This window comes from Mixophyes fleayi, chromosome 4 (genome assembly GCF_038048845.1).
Source record: "Mixophyes fleayi isolate aMixFle1 chromosome 4, aMixFle1.hap1, whole genome shotgun sequence".
NCBI classification, from domain to species: Eukaryota; Metazoa; Chordata; class Amphibia; order Anura; family Limnodynastidae; genus Mixophyes; species Mixophyes fleayi.
In genome coordinates this window covers 137,610,768-137,628,952 of record NC_134405.1, presented here as the reverse complement: position 1 = coordinate 137,628,952, position 18,185 = coordinate 137,610,768, and the positions used below count along the sequence as shown (strand labels likewise).

Genomic DNA, 18,185 nt, shown 5'->3' with positions numbered 1-18,185 from the left:
GAAGATTTGAGTGTTGTGCGCATAAAGGTGATAGTGGAGGCATAATGAGTGTAATAGTTCACTGACAGAAGATGTATAAAGAGAGAAAAGCAGAGGGAGGAGAACAGAATATAGTCAATAGAGGGAATGGAAGGGAGGATGTGAAGTCGAGACATTAAGGAGCATTTAGAGAGATAGGAGTTGAACGAAGAGAAAACAGTGTTTAGATGGTCAAGGAAGATAAGGGTGCCCAGGAGAAGAGGGAGGTCATCGAAAACAGCAGAGAGGTCAAAGAGGATGAGAAGGGCGAAGTGACCCTTGGGTTTAGCTGTAAATAGTTTGATGGTCACTATGCATCTTGCATTCTTATAAATTACTCTAACAAATATAAGAGGAGACCTAAGGTCTTTTATAGTCCAGGATCTAATTGAAGTGATATAGAGTCAGTCTTCTTAGTTCACTTTGCATAATTAACATATGAGCTCCTGTGTCAAATGTTAGAGTTACTACTTGTAACTAAACTTTAGCATCTTATTCACTACACTTCACGGAAAACAGTTTAGGTGTGGGTACATGTGTGGGATAGTTCATCTGGCCAGGAGTTGAATATTTTTTTTTCTTAAGCCCTGATAAATATAGTATGTTGGTGTTAAAGTGGCACTTCTTATCTGTTTTCCTGAAGTCCTCACAGTGGCAAAACTACAATTGATGCAACAGATGCGGTGCACCGGGGTCCAAGGAGCTAATAGGGCCCACTGCACAGGGAACTGGTGAGCTGTGGGCCCAGTTCCCTCCTCCCCGCTAACCTGCATTAGGGCTCGCTAGTTCTGCCTCCGAGTCCTCATATAGGGAAACTCTGCATATAGCCTTAAGCTTCCTGGTGCACCTGCTCTGCCTTCTCAGATGAACAGGGTGGCAATGTAGGATTCCTCTCCTCCAGTGTTTTGGCAGCTGTATTTGATGTCCCTCTTTATTCTCTGTGATCTCTCTCAGAGCCGTAACATATAATTTTAGCGCCTGGGGAAAACTGCCGCACCACTAGTCCTCAATTTTAAGTCCCCTTCAGCGTTGCACCCTGGTCTCGCTCTTTGCTGCAGCAGCTTCTGTTGCTGCTGTTTAGGTGACTGCTGCCTTTGTTGCTGATGTGTATCTCTACTCTGATTTCACTCTCATTCAGGTTTCCCTGTCATATGTGACCCTTTACCTCAGATGTGTTCCCCTTTGTTAATTACTGTATCTGTTACTTCACTTTTTCTGACTAAATGTTCCTCTGTTGTAATCTTATAGTCTTTCTCTACTTTTTCTCCACTTACCTCTGTATGACTAATCCTGTTTAACTCAGGTTACTTTCTATCATCTCCCACTTATGAGGTAATCTATAGTCTCTGTCCCTCCAGGTTTTACTGGTTTGACCAGAGCCGTAACTAGAAATGTTAGCGCAGGAGCAAGAGATAAATGTTACTGTACCATTTGCACAAGCTGCAAGGCAGGTGTAAATGCTGACTGATAATAATCTCTGTTAATGATTATACTATTAAGAGTTGTTAATTAATTTCATAGATTTATTTTTTTTAGCATGCATTCTCATGGGACTTTATGCATGTGCGTATCTTGCAGTCTGTTCTGTCTGTCAGCATATGGCAAGTAAGCAAAGCCAGAGCATACTAGGGATGTGCACCTGCCACTTTTCGGGTTTTGGGTTCTGATTACCTTAAGGTCTTGGGTTCTAATGGGTTTTGCCAAAACACCCCCCTAAAGGTTTTGGGTTTTGGGTTATGATTTTTTTTTTAAAAAAAGCATAAAAACTACTAAAATCCTGTTTTTTTTGTTTGTTTTCACTCCTACGCTATTATTAACCTCAATAACATTCATTTCCACTCATTTCCAGTCTATTCTGAACACCTCACACCTCACAATATTGTTTTTAGGCCAAAAGGTTGCACCGAGGTAGCTGGATGACTAAGCTAAGTGACACAAGTGGGTGGCACAAACATGTGCCCATCTAGGAGTGGCACTGCAGTGGCAGACAGGATGACAGTTTGAAAAGCTAGGCCCCAAAGAGCACATAATGCCAAAAAAAGAGGTACAAGATGGAATTGTCCTTGGTGCCCTCCCACCAACCCTTATGTTGGTGAAATAGGACATGCGCACTTTAACAAACCAATCATTTCAGCGACAGGGCCTACAAAACTCTGGCTGAAATGATTGGTTTGTTTGGACCCCCACAAAACGAGCTGGCAAAGAAAAAAAAGAGGTGCAAGATGGAATTGTCCTTGGGCCCTCCCACCTACCCTTATGTTGCGTAAAAAGGACATGCACACTTTAACAAACCAATCATTTCAGCGACAGGGTCTACCAAACTACTGTGGCTAAAATGATTGGTTTGTTTGGGCCCCCACACAAAAAAGCTATTCATCTCTCCCTGTACAAAGTAAACTGGCTCTACTGAGGCAAGATGTCATCCTCATCCTCATCCTCTAATTCCTCGCCCCCTTCAGTGTGTACTTCCTCATCCTCACACATTATCAATTCGTCCCCGCTGGACTCCACAATCACAGGTCCCTCTGTAGTCTCTGGAGGCCATTGCTGGTCTTCATTGAAGAATTGATAGTTCATTTTGATGAACATCATCTTCTCCACATTTTACGGAAGCAACCTCCTTTGCCGCTCACTGACCAGGTTCCCCGCTGCACTAAAAACTCTTTCGGAGTACACACTGGAGGGGGGAAAACTCAGGTAAAATAGAGCCAGTTTGTACAGGAGCTTCCAAACTGCCTTTTTTTCCTGCCGGTAGAAGTAAGGACTGTCTGACATGTCTACTTGGATGATGTCAGCAAAGTAATCCTCCACCATTTTTTTCAATGGTGACAGCATCCAATGCAGCGACAGTAGACATGTCAGCAATCGTTGGCAGGTCCTTCAGTCCGGACCAGATGTTCTCTGCATCCCCGCCAGTGGGTCGTTTAGGAAATCTCAGCTGTTTCCTCGCAGCCACAGGTGTGGAAGAAAATGAAGGAGGAGCTGTTGGCATGTCACGGTCCTCTTCAGATGACAATCTCCTGATAAGCAGGTCTTTGCACCGCTGTAGACTTGTGTCCGCCGGATACAGAGACACAACATACGCTTTAAACCGAGGATAGAGCACGGTGGCCAGAATGTATTCCTCTGACTTTAAAACACTGACCACCCTCAGATCCTGGCAAAGCGTACGAAGGGCTTCATCCACAAGAGCTACATGCTTTGTGGAATTGCAATGCTTTACCAGCTCCTCCCTCACTTTTTCCAGCTGCTTCTGCAACAGCCTGATCAGGGGAATCACCTGATTCAAGCTGGCAGCGTCTGAACTGTCTTCTCATGTGGCAAGTTCAAACGGCTGGAGAACCTTGCACAACGCGGAAATCAGTCTCCACTGGGCTTGACTTAGGCGCATCCCCACTCCTTTGCCTATGTCGTAGGTGGCTGTGTAGGCTTAAATGGCCTTTTGCTGCTCCTCCATCCTCTGCAGCATATAGAGGGTGGAGTTCCAGCGCGTCACAACCTCTTGTTTGAGGTGATGGCAGGGCAGGTTCAGGCTTTTTTGATGGTGCTTCAGTCTTCGGTAGGCAGTGGCAGAATGGCGAAAGTGTCCCGCAATTTTGCGGGCCACCACAAGCATATCCTGCACACCCCTGTCACTTTTAAGATAATGCTGCACCACCAAATTTATTGTGTGGGCAAAACATGGCACGTGCTGGAAATTGCCCATATGTAATGCCCTCACAATGTTACTGGCATTGTCCGACACCACAAATCCCCAGGAGAGTGTAAGTGGGGTAAGCCACTGCAAGATGATTTCCCTCAGTTTCTCTAAGAGGTTGCCGGCGTTGTGCCTTTTACTGAAACCGGTGATACACAACGTTGCCTGCCTTGGAACGAGCAGGCGTTTCGGAGATGCTGCTACTGATGCTGCTGTTGCTGCGGAAGGCGATGCATCTACCCAGTGGACTATCACAGTCATATAGTCCTTAGTTTGCCCTGAACCACTTGTCCACATGTCCGTGGTTAAGTGGACAGTGGGTACAACCGCATTTTTTAGAGCACTGAGGACACTTTTTCGTACTTCTCTGTACATCCCGGGTATCGCCTGCCTAGTGAAGTGGAATCTAGACAGGATTTGGTACCGGGGACACAATACCTCCATCAACCTTCTTAATCCCACTCCACTGATGGCGGACACCGGACGCACGTCTAACACCAACATAGCTGTCAAGGCTGCAGTTATCCGCTTTGCTATAGGATGACTGCTGTCGTACTTCGTGCTCATGGCAAACGACTGTTGTACGGTCAATTGCTTAGTGAAAGACGTAGCGGTCTTACGACTTCCCCTCTGGAAGATGACCGACTCCCAGCAGCAACAGCAGCAGCGGCAGTAGTAGGCGTACTGCTGCAGGATCCTCCGGAAGAATCCCGGATTGAAGAAGACTCAGTCATGCCGGTGACATGGCCTGCAGGACTATCTCCGATCCAGATCGAGGAGGAAATTGACAAGGAGGGTGTTGCTGGTGTGGATACAACGGCACTAAGGGCTTTAGGTGTCCCTGGACTGCTGATGGTCCTAGCCACAGTTCCTGAACTAAACACAGATTTATGAAGGTTCTTCAGGTGACGTATAAGGGAGGATGTCCCTAGGTGGCCAAGATTCTTACCCCTGCTTATTGCAGCTTTACATAAGGTACATATGGCAATACATTTGTTGTCCGGATAGAGATAGAAATAATTCCAGACCGAAGAGGTGGATTTATTGGTCTTCTGGGCAGGCATGACGATGGGCTTTTTCATCCAATGGACAACAACTGTTTCCCCCCCTGGTGCCTCATTTAAGAAAACCACATCGTCAAGTTCCTCCACAGCGCCAGCTACATCAATATCCTCCTCCTGGTGTACAACATTGACACCTTCATTATCCAAATCTGGATCTGCACTGTGGGTGATCCTTCCAGCATATGCAGAGGGCATGCTGCAAATGGTGGAAGGAGCCACCTCTTCCCGTACAGTGATGGGAAGGTCAGGCTTCGCAACCACCAACACCCTTGGACTCGCCTTGGGGATTTGTGATGCCATGTCTTTAGAAGGCAGAGTTGTTTGCTGTGTTGTTGATGACAGCTTAACTCTCTTAAATTTTTTAGAGGGGGGGGAGGAGGAGGGCTTAGATCGTTGTGTGAAGCTGAACCACTAGTCATGAACACGGGCCAGGGCCTAAGCCGTTCCCTGCCACTCCGTGTCGTAAATGGCATATTGGCAAGTTTACGTTTCTCCTCAGATGATTTTAATTTCTTTTTTTTCATCACTTTAGTGACCTTTGGCTTTTTGGATTTTACATGCCCTCTACTATGACATTGGGCATCAGCCTTGGCAGATGACTTTGATGGCATTTCATCGTCTATGTCATGACTAGTGGCAGCAGCTTCAGCATTAGGAGGAAGTGGTTCTTGATCTTTCCCTACTTTATCCTCCAAATTTTTGTACTCCATTATATGCAGCACAAGAGAGCGTACCCCTAAACCACACACACCCGGCAAAGGCTTTAAAAATTATATGCGGCACAGGACAGTACCACTGGACTGGAGTTATATAGCAGTACCACTTGACTTATACTGCAGGATCAGTAAACTTTGTTATATAGCAGTACCACTGGACTTATACTGCAGGATCAGTGAACTTTGTTATATAGCAGTACTAATGGACTTATACTGCAGGATCAGTGAACTTTGTTATATAGCAGTACCAATGGACTTATACTGCAGGATCAGTGAACTTTGTTATGTAGCAGTACCAATGAACTTATACTGCAGGATCAGTGAACTTTGTTATATAGCAGTACCAATGGACTTATACTGCAGGATCAGTAAACTTTGGTGAGAGAGAGACCCCCAGGGGGAAGAAGAGGAAGCGAGAGGGAATGGGGGAAGAGGGTCCTCAAGGAGGAAGGCAGGGTAGCTGGCGAGCAGATTTAAAAGTGGTGAAGACAGGAGGAGAGAAAGCCCTGCTCAAAGGAGAGTACAATCTAAGGGGTGGGGTAGACAGACAGGGGAGAGAGGGAGAGACGGAGGAATGGAGGATAAGGATAGGGGAAGGGGAATGAAGGGGAAAAAAGAGTCAGAAGAAAAGGTAGGAAGTTGAAGTGGGATACTGGAAAGCTTTAAGAAAAAGGTGGGTTTTTAAACACCGTTTGAAACTGGACAGATTAGGGGAAGTTCTGATGGAGGGAGGGAGCTTGTTCCAGTGGAGGGAGGCAGCGCGGGTGAAGTCTTGGATACGTGCGTGGGAGGAGGTGATCAGGGGGGAAGAGAGGCGACGGTCATTGGCCGAGCGGAGAGGGCGGAATGGAGCATGAATAGAGAGGAGGGAGGAGATGTAGGGTGCAGTGGAGTTGGCGAGGGCCTTGTATGTGAGAGTGAGGAGCTTGAACAGGATTCTGTAGGGTAGGGGAAGCCAGTGAAGGGATTGGTAGAGGGGGGAGACAGAAGAGGAGCGGCGAGAAAGGAAGATAAGCCTAGTGGCAGTGTTAAGTACGGATCAAGGGGGAGCGAGGTAAGAGTGGGGGAGACCAGTAAGGAGGAGGTTGCAGTAGTCCAAGCGGGAGATGATCAGAGAGTGAATAAGACATTTAGTGGCATCTTGGGTGAGGAAGGGCCGGATGGGTCTATCGTTGTTAACAACTCCACTATCTCCTCTGTCACCCAACTCCGCTGCCTGGGAGTCACTCTCGACTTCTCTCTCTCTTTTCCCCCCCACATTCAATCCCTTGCCCAAGCCTGTCGCTTCCAACTCCGCATCCTCTCTTAAGATGCCACCAAAACTATTATCTATGCTCTCATCATCTCCCACCTCGACTACTGCAACCTCCTCCTTACTGGCCTCCCCTGCTCCCACCTCTCGCCCCTCCGCTCTATACTCAATGCGGCTGCGAGACTCATCTTCCTCTCACGCCGCTCCTCCTCTGCCTCCCCTCTCTGTCTTGCCTTACACTGGCTCCCCTTCCCCTTCAGAATCCTTTTCAAACTCCTTACCACCACCTACAAGGCTCTCTCCCAGTCTACTGCCCCTTACATCTCTAACCTCCTCTCCATTCACACTCCCGCCCGCTCCCTGCGCTCGGCCAATGATCGTCGCCTCTCCTCCACTCTGATCACCTCTTCCCACTCCAGAATCCAAGACTTCTCCCGCGCTGCCCCCATCACTGGAACGACCTCCCTCGCTCCATCCGTCTCTCACCCAATCTGTGCTCCTTCAAGCGGGCACTTAAAACTCACCTGTTCCTCAAGGCCTACCAACTATCCACTTAACCTCTCATCTCTTCTGTTTCTCCCCTGGCCCCTTTTTTCTCTCCCCTTTGCTTCACTGGCTCCCTTCTGTGCCTGATTTGTTTACCCTCCCTTAGGATGTAAGCTCGTATGAGCAGGGCCCCCCTTCCTTTCTGTCTCCATACCTGTTCTTCCGCTCCGTCTCTATTGTATTTGCCTGCCTGGAGTTTCTGGAGTACTGGTACTTTGTGTTTATTGTTCTGTACTGTTTTACCCTGTATAGCCTACTGTTCGTACCGTGTACGGCGCTGCGGAAACCTTGTGGCGCCTTACAAATAAACGATAATAATAATAATAATAATAATATAGAGAGAAGAGTAAGGGTCCCAAAACAGAGCCCTGAGGGACCCCAACTGGAAGGGTGGACGGGGGGGACATGTATGTTAATATGTCAAAGTAATACAATGTATTTAAAAACAGAGATGTATAAATTATGTCACTTGAAAAAAGGCAACCCTTTCCTTACTGTCTCAAATTACATAATACATAATTAAGGGTGAAACTAACAGTATTTATGGAGAAAAATAGCAAACTTAAAAATAATTAAGTTGTTAAATTGACCATGCAACTGGCCCAATTTTTCAGTGCATGTGGCCCTGAAACAAGCACAATGCCCATTAATAATCTGATCTTAACAGGATCATTATTGGGCAAATGTAGTCGTCAAAAGATGACCGCTATTGGCCTATGTGCTGTCTTCTTCTGGCCACACCATCAGGTTCTGGTGAAGCTAAAAGTGATCCAGCAACTCACCTTAAGCATCAGTTCTCATCCATTTTGGGCACTTTTATGATTAGCCAAGGTGAACAGTGATCATGTGGCTTGATGTTTGGCTCAGCCAACATGTGGTATGTTTTAATAGTAAGTACTTTGATGTGATGCTTTTACATTTCCTTACTGTGTGCAATTAAATCAGATTAAAAGTAAATATAATTTTCTTGCTTACAGACCACAAAATTTAATTATAAAGTAAAATATATAAACAAATAGCACATAAGTAGCTTAAAATCTAGTGAAGGTGTAAAATGACTGGCGAGTTCAGGAGGGGGTTGTCTGCCTTAGTAGTCTTTTGTCCTAATGTAGGGAAGTGGTTAATTGACAAGAATCCAGAGCATGTATTTTTTTTTTTTAACAATATTTTTTTATTAGAAGCACTTAGTACATACAAAACTCACAGTATCAATTTTGTGCTTTACAATGGTGTAAAGTAATGAAAAATCTTAATATTGTAAGCATAAAGCGCTACGGAATTTGCTGGCGCTATATAAATAAATGTTGATGATGATGATGATGAAGCATAGTAAAATTATTAACATAGATAGTACACAGTTGAGTCAAACTTTCATGGCAAAGTGAGTCCAATAAACAACTTATCATAGATATCAATGTGTTCATAAAATAATCCAATAAACAATACTCCTCAATCTACCCATTAGCATTCCTACATCTCCCTTGGCTGGAGGCAAATGGTAGATTTCTACATACATTCATGATCCTCTGAACAAAGGAACTATTATAAGCTAGCTCCCTTAGGTTATACCAGGAAGTAAACTTAAGACACTCATGAAGCTGTTTCCTTGTGGTTAATGGTAGGTTATCAATATAACTTTCCCAAGTTGAGAAAAAGTGTTCTGCTTTCACCCCCTTATCTAGTGAGACTTCCACCCATTCAATTCTAAAGAGGAAAAAAAGCTTTTCTTTAAACAATTTTACAGGGGCAGAATCCCGGTGCGTACAGGTGTGCACTATGGTTTTACGTACTGCTGCACTAATGGCTAATGACAATTATCTACTATACATAGTTATTTTCTGATTCTTGGGAATGATACCAAATATAGCTCACTCAGGGGTAAAGGGGATATAATTAACCAAATCTCTCAACGCTATAGTTCAAACTTGTAGCCAGAAACTCCTGACCAGATGGCATTACCATAAGCAATGAAGTAAACCTGCACCATCTACAACACATCTATCGCATTGGGAATGGGTAGTAAGTCCTATATGTTGTCTCCATTTAGGAGATAGGTAAGAACCATGAATGGGTGAAGTTTACAAGACTGTTCAAGGGCCCACAATAATTCTTTGAGTGAAAGACAGGGAAAAATAGATAGCCATTTACCAAATCCCACTGCGGATGAAGAAAGATCTATGGAAGCACGTAAATGACCATAATGTAGAGAAATATCTTTGGCCTCAGCATCTGGGGAGCTCAGAAGCCTGTACACAAGATTGTTCCAATCTAATTCAGAAAATGTCCTAAGCTCAGATCTTATACAATGCTGAGCCTGAAAGAATACCAACGGAAAAGCTTCAACATTGGGAAACTTGGATATTGCTTCAGTAAATGTAAGAGGGCATCTATCTGTCTTGTATATCAGGCAATCAATTATTCTGACTCCCCCTACCTTCCAGATAGAGAAGGGATAGGCTGCTGCACCATCCTGAAAATCAGGATTCCCCAGGAATGGTAGATGAACCGATGTATCAGGGCATGTATTTTAATCAGCTGTCTGATCCATGGTTGCTATTAATTACTTTAGTATTATGTAATAAAATTTACTATTGTAGAATAATATAATAAAATACTACAGGAAATCAGACATTGTACAAAATTATAATATTACAGCATGGTTAATAATTTGTTAGTTGCCAAAATGTTGATCAATGTGACTCACCTTGAATGATTAAAAGCTACATAATTTGGTTCCACACCCACAGGTAAAATAAAGCCTTAGGATAAATTAAATCTTTGTTATTTTAGAATGTTTATCCAGGATGAAATCCGGTTATTAACTTGGAGTTCTCATAAACAAATGTTGCAAAATGTAAAATGTCTTTAATTAGATTTTCTTTTTTCCTTTTCTAGGCCAACAGAATAGAGCTTAACATGAAGTAAATGAATGTGTTTAATATATAAAGGCGTCATTTAAACTCAGTCAGTCACTGACAGTCATTAGGAAAACAGATTAAACTAAACTGGGCTCAGACTAGGTGTATCTCTTCTTTAAAATGTTATTATTCAATCAGCTGTCAATTACATTTTGTTGCAGCCTGTAAATATGAAAGTTTCCATGTGAACATACTTTAATATTTTACAGGCTGAGACCAATCTGTGTTCTTGTACATGTAGACTAAAAAGTAAATATAATAATCAGCTTAATAATTATTATTATTATTATTTATTAGTTAGGCGCCACAAGGTTTCCGCAGCTCTTTACATAGTACAAACAGTAGACCATACAGGGTGAAACATTACAGAACAATAAACACAAAGTACCAATGTTTCAGAAACTCCAGGCAGACATATGGAGTAAATACGGAGCAGAAGAGTCGGTATGGAGACAGGAGGGGAGAGGGGCCCTGCTCATGCGAGCTTACATCCTAAGGGGAGGTGGACAAAAACAGACACGAAAGGGAGGCAGTGATGGGAGGGAGAAAAAGGGACCAGGGGAGAGGGGGAGAACAGCAGAGTAGATGCTGTAGATGCTAAGTAGATTAAGCTGATTATTTTAATGATTGCACTGAAGATTGTCAGATTCCATGCCCATTGTTTCTTTAGGCTAGGTACACACTGGAGCATTTCCGTCCAATAATCGGGCAAATCAGCCGACGTCCGACCTTTTGGTCAGATATCGTGTGAGTGTGTATATCTACACGATGATCTAAAGTCATCCCAAAGTGCCAATCATCGGTTCATTTGATTGGTCGTACTGTTTAATATTTTCCGACCAATCACCGTCCGATCCTGCAGTATGTATGAACTTACATGACTGTCGGCCAATAGTGGATCTCAGTGTGACAGGTCTTATTTCAATATGTGTCCGCTTTCATCTCCCTGCAGATGTTATGTCCCTGTCTGCACTGTTCCTACACAAGAGAGACTCACAAACTGATGTTACAAACTGATTTCCTGAGGGACCGGAGTTAGGACTTAACCCCTTCCAGAGCTTCCCTCAATAGCACTTCCTAGTGCTTCATAGTCCTTACTTTGCAGAAAAACGGATGACAGCAAAGCACTTAAACCACCTAACAGAGGAATTCTTCTGTTTGCAGTGCTTTGTATCATCTAATACACTGACAACACAGCTGTCACCCAAACACTGACAGCACAGACCTCCTGTACACTGACAGTACACTAACAACACAGCCGTCACCCGAACACTGACAGCACAGAACCCCTGTACACTGACAGTACACTGACAACACAGCCATCACCTGAACCCTGACAGCACAGACCCCCTGTACACTGACAGTACACTGACAACACAGCCGTCACCTGAACACTGACAGCACAGACCTCCTGTACACTGACAGTACACTGACAACACAGCCGTCACCCGAACCCTGACAGCACAGACCCCCTGTACACTGACAGTACACTGACAACACAGCCATCACCTGAACCCTGACAGCACAGACCCCCTGTACACTGACAGTACACTGACAACACAGCCGTCACCCGAACCCTGACAGCACAGACCCCCTGTACACTGACAGTACACTGACAACACAGCCGTCACCCGAACCCTGACAGCACAGACACACCAGTACTGAGACACACTGACGTACCTCGAACAGCTCCGCTCACTTGCCGTCAAGTGTCAAATCAAATGACAGATGAAGAGCACATATCATTATAAAATCGTTATAGTGTGTACACAGGAATCCGTATGCTGATTGGGCCTTTTTTTTTTTTGTCATTGTTAAAATTGGTCAAACTATCGCATTGGGAGAAATTTCTTGCACTGGCCTTATCCTGCAAGGTAACCACTGTAGTAGTGTGTACTTTGATTGATTCCACAAGTCACATTTTCAAGGGAACACAGCAAGCAAGGATGTATGATGTGAAAAATATAGGGTGACTTTATAAATTATTACTTACAATATTTAGAACCTAGATTTTGGCCACTTTTGTATATAGGTGCTAGTTGTCAGCTGCTCTTGAATATAATCCCCAGACATAGCATACTGCAACCTCCCCTCCACTGCAAACACTTTTAAAGGATGAGGTGGATATTTGAATACCCAATTTTATATTACAAACCAGGATTAGTAATAAAGTTCTCATGCAATCATTACCTGGGCTTAAAACTCTACATGATGAGCAGACAATGGTCCGATGTGTGAATGAACCATACTTAGAAATCTATTGTTTTCTTCGTTTTTGTTTTTTTTTGCTTTGTTAAAATTCCCATATTTTTAAATTCCTCAATGTCCGATTCTGACACATGGAGGAAGTAAAGAGTTGAAACATTATCAGCTGCTAGCAGGAACATTAAACTTTCCCTTTTAATGTAATATAGCTATGCTCAATTGTATATATTTTCTATTATAATGTACCATATCATTATATATTTTTATTACTTTGTTATATACACTGAGACTGTGGTGCTTAAAGCAAATTTAATGAAATTGCAGACTCCTGATCATTTGCTTGTAATGTGGAAAGAAAACCAGAGAAAAATAAGCCTGCGCTCGGTATATCCCACATTATATATGGTACCAGCTGCTTGGCAACAAGCCCGCGCTCTGTATATCCCATATTGTATGTGGTACCAGCTGCGTGGCAATATAAATGCCCATATATGTATAAAAAACAGAAAGAAAGTTGTCAGCGCTTATCCTTTAAACTGCATATCTGTGTGTGTCTAGCAAAATGAAAACATGAGGTATTAGTTCATAAACCCCTATACCTGGGAGGTGAGTGTATCTGATTTTAACTGCAATTTAATAGTGTTTAAAGATCAGCGTAGGACCTGCATATAATGAAGTACCCTTGATGTGGGATGCAGGCTTAAGTCTTTTGATCAAAATATGAACTAATACCTCATGTTTTCATTTTGCTAGACACACACAGATATGCAGTTTAAAGGATAAGCACTGACAACTTTCTTTCAGTTTTGTAATGTGGAGAGAGAGTTTTTATGTCACACCAATTTATATATATTCATGTAGGAGTGGTTTCGCCCAATATTTAATTGTCTAGAATAATCTTCAAGTACCTAACATGGGATATGACCGCTAAACTAGGTTTAATAACACTAGGAAGTAAAAGAGTTTATTTAATGTGGTGCACAATGTACAATCCTTGATACAAGTTATATCGTATGTTAGATTGACGTCATTTACTAATAAAAACAACTTTAACTACAGTGCCCCCTAATCCTACATCCCTTGTTTCCTGCTCCATCAACTGATTGTGCTCCCATATTATCAACTATTACTCATTATCAATCATTCTCCATTCCCCTTGCAAGTCAATTCTGGTAGTTTAGTTCTTTGGGTGTAAGTGAAAGTCTGACATCTGCCCAGCTTTGTTTCCAGTCCTATAACATGTGGGTTTGTCCCTACTTACTGCATGACATTTAAAATCACATGCCTCTGACTCACACAGACCTTTTGACAAGCAAGTTTGTACTCCGTTTTTAGTTTTCCTCTGTTCATAGTCTTATTGTGTTTTGCCTTTCACAGAAATGATGACAGCTAGTGAAGATTACCACTCACTGGTCCAGGGTCTCTCTAGTCTGAATTTCTCTGGGGATAATGTACCTTGCAGACTTCTCCTGGCTGGTGACCGTGCATTCCCGGTGCTTGTGAGTCCTTCACAAGATGTCCTTATTGCTGCTGGCTTCTATGGTAAGGGTAGGGTTGTGGTCATGAGCCATGAGTCATATTTGATCCAGCCAGAATTCAATGAATTCATGAAGAATGCAATATCCTGGCTAAAACCATCCTCAAAAGCTGTAATTGGTATCAATGGCAACCTCTGTCACCTGGAACAGACTCTCTCTTCCTCTGGGCACAATGTTGTGAATATCTCTGGTTTGAAGAAAGATCTTGGAGTCCTCTGTACAACTGGATATGATGACAGTCAAGCACAAGAGATTGTAGCATTTTTGAGAGGAGGCGGGGGCTTGCTTATTGGAGCACAAGCCTGGCACTGGTCTCAAACCCACAAAGAAGACAACGTTTTGTGCAATTTTCCTGGGAACAAAATAACATCTGTTGCTGGGATCTATTTCACTGGCATGTATGGAGAAAAGGGACGTTTCTGTGTGAGCAAAAACATGTAATGTTGCCCAATCTACAAAGAGTAAGTGTGTTACTCTAGATGATAATACATAATAATAATAATGTAAAAAATGGTGCCAGTCATTTAGGTTCTATATATTGTTATAGGGTCATGTTCTAATCAAAGTGCAAGAATCACAGCGAATGCTACACAAAGTTTACATAAAGGGCTAGTTACATTGTTTATCAATCCCATGGATGTGGTACTCCAGTCCCCAGTAGTGTGTTTAACCTGGATTCCACTTCTCTGACAATCCTTACAACTCTATTCCACACCTGCTAATAACAACACTTCTGTACATATCTGTACACATTGGCCATCACCCCACTGCTTCACACATAAAATCAAAATATGGTAAATTACCTCAACACTACAGTAACTAATGAAGTTATTGCTACACACACTATATCAGTGTAAATTTTCTTAGAATGACTTTTTTCAATGATATTTTCAGTGTTCCTAGTTTAGATTTTATCTTTGTTTCAAACATTGCGTTGTATTGTCTGAGTATATAATACACTCTTGTCAGGTTTTGTTCTGTTGTGTATAGTAAAAGCTTTATTTGGTGTATCTCCTTTCTACTTCAATTCTACTTGCTGCCATGATGTTGAACTTGAACATTTCTTACAGTGCTGATCATATAATGTGTATCTCATTTTGTTTTTTACAGTGTGAACTTTTCACTGGATTTAAAGTGTCTCATGCAAGGTGTTAGCAACCTGGACATCAGTGGGGGCAGTGTTCCCTCTGAACTTCTGCTACATGGACCGCTGACATTCCCAATTGGCCTGAGCGACAACAATCAATGTTTTTTTGGTGCTGCATACTATGGCAGAGGGCGCGTTGTTGTGGGGACACATGAAGGCTACCTCACTAAACCAGAGCTTAAGACCTTCATTTTAAATGCAATTTCATGGCTGGGTATGGGGAGACAGGGAAAGATCGGTGTTAACAAGACATTATCAAACCTCACACGTATGTTGCAGAATGAAGGACTACCTTGTGTAGCATCAGACCTGGTTCCTGAGCTCAGTGTATATTGCTGCACATCTTACAGTGATGGAGAGGTAGAAAAAATCCATCAGTTTGTGACAGAAGGAGGAGGCCTGCTCATTGCAGGCCATGCTTGGTACTGGTCTTATTCCCATCCTAATGTGCTCTCTCAATATCCAGGGAACAAAATCCTCAACAGGTTTGGAATTAGCATTCTGGAGAGGACAGTTAGACAAGGAATTTATAAGGCTTTGGATCCCCAGTCAGCTGCTAACACGTACCACTTCCCCAAAGCAATCGGCCAACTTCTGTGTAACCTGAGGAGAGGAGCAGAGCTGACCCCACCTCTGAGTTCTTGGTTGTCTAAGCTCAGACAGGATGCCACAGCTTTTATGAAGCTACCAGCTGGTCCTCTTATTTCATCACTACAGCAAGAGCTGGTACACCTAGTACAGGGGTGTAATCTACCCAATGTTAATAAACAGTGTCCTGTGAAAAGCAGCTCCAAGGAGGCTTTCATGATGTGCCTGGCCCAAGAAGTCAGCTGTCTGGATGTCCTGCACGACCATAGATTGGACTCTGTTGATTTGCTGGGTAATCCCCCGGTCACAGTACAGATTGATGCTACAAACCTTGGTACAGTATCTTTCTTGAATTGTACTTATAATATATACATACAACAACTCATTAGAACAAACAGACAATAATAATTTGAAAACAATATATAATTCACAACTACTTGAAATCACAATGTGACATGTCATGGTTTGACAAATTTTACAACACAAAGCTCGCTCGCTCTCTCTCTCTCTCACACACACACACACACACAGATCTATAGATTATATATAAAAAAAAGTAAAAAAAGTAAAAAAAACAGGGCGCCACATAGTGTATTACCAAATGAAATAGAAACAAACACTATGCTATGATGAATTCCCAGACAGGGAAAGCACGTGACTTTCAAGTTAATAACCCGTGAAGTCAATAACACATATGTGAGTAAAGTGACTCATATCCCAAGTGAGATCACCACTAGTAAAAGATTCTGCGTACCAGATACCAAGCTTGAAAGGCACAACTGGAATGCTGATGATATTTCTATGTCTGTTTAGACGGCCAATACTGACTTCTCCTCAGCAGAATAACACCGATTACAGCTGGAACCTCAGATCATAGGCATAATAAAAAAAGCTAAAATAGTGTGATACTGTATATAACAGATTTATTTAAAACAGTGATTATCTCACTTACATAAAAACAATGTGAAGTATACACATAAAGGTTTCTTTCACCGGTAATTATCTGGGCTTCATGGAATCCAGTGGAATGGCAACATGTAGTTCTTTCTTAAACTCCACAGCCACTTAGCTGGAAAACAGACAACGGCCAATATCCACAAAATAGAGATCCAGATACACCAGATGGGTTGAAACAATCCTTAACGCGTTTCGTCCTTTCAATACGTGGACTTCATCAGGAGGGGCATGGATAGATAAAAGAAAATAGTACCAAAGCTCTAATTTATATGCACTGCCGCCATTGCAATAAACGGCACTGAATGACGTAATGCGTCTATCACGACGTGATGCGTGATGACGTGTGCGTCAACGTAGCAAGTACCGGCACATGCGCAATACATCTGCACACACGGGAGTTAATAAAAAAATTTGTGCCACTCGTTAGCACAATGGTAATATAACCATACGGTAACAATAAAAGTGATAATCTTACATGACCAATAAAAAAGTGATATCACATAAAGTGTCAATGCAGCAATAATACATGCCATGAATAACAAATGATGGACAATTTAACACATACAATAATCACCATCATAATGCATGACATAGAGAGATATAGACAGATTAAATTACTTAAACTATAAATACAAATATATATCTATTGGCCTATGACAACTTGGCCTGGGGTCAAATGACCCTTGATGATATGTATATATATTGCGATATCGCACTCATGATATGTTATATATATTAAATGAGACATAAGTGACCAAAAACAGTGTACCACAAAGTATCAGAAGTGTTATATGGCTAATTGATACTAGCCTTACAAAGGACCCATAAAGGAATAGATATATATATTAGTATGAAACCAAGGATTCACACCTACTCTAACAAATTGATATCCTCACGATCGAGAAACAAGTTTTTTTGTTTCCTACAGTGTGTCTCCACCAGTTCACAATCATTATGTTTGTCCAGAGTAATTATGGTGTAATACATGTAATGATATCAGTGATCTGCCCCAGGTGGTGATGCCTGGAGAAGTACTGGACTCTACCTCCCTCCCGGAAAAACTGCAGCCCTTCTATTTCCACCCTCAGCTGTGGGAAAAGGTCTCCAGGTAATCCTTGGGAATTCCTTATCTCCTTATTTATGGTAATAATTAAAATGTTATTTATATAGTTATAATCTTTTATTCCCAAGACCATAGACTGTGTTACCCATTTTCTGTCTGTCATGTGGTTACAGTAAGCTAGCAGGGAGTAACATGATGACGTGGATGTAGTGCCACTTGTTGTTGGCATAGCCTGGATAATTTGATAATAGCAGGTAGTCCGTTTAATTTTTCAGGCCAAATAAGCCCTGTCTATTCAGGGAAATACAACTTATGTAGCAGGCGTTTGAGTTAGTGCTTTACCAACTGGGTTTTCAAGCATAACAGGGGCTAATGCTGAGACTTAATTCCACCTACAGAAAGACTGTTTTGCTGTTGTTAAAGAGTGTAAATTCAGAATAACCTATTCTGCGCAGCATATGAAGCGATATTCTGAA

At 42.4% G+C, this 18,185-nt stretch overlaps 1 pseudogene; it reads left to right on the top strand.

Moving 5' to 3' along the window:
• The window catches only part of LOC142152135 (TRPM8 channel-associated factor homolog), a 47,075-nt pseudogene that overhangs the window by 21,254 nt on the left and 7,636 nt on the right, over positions 1-18,185 (top strand).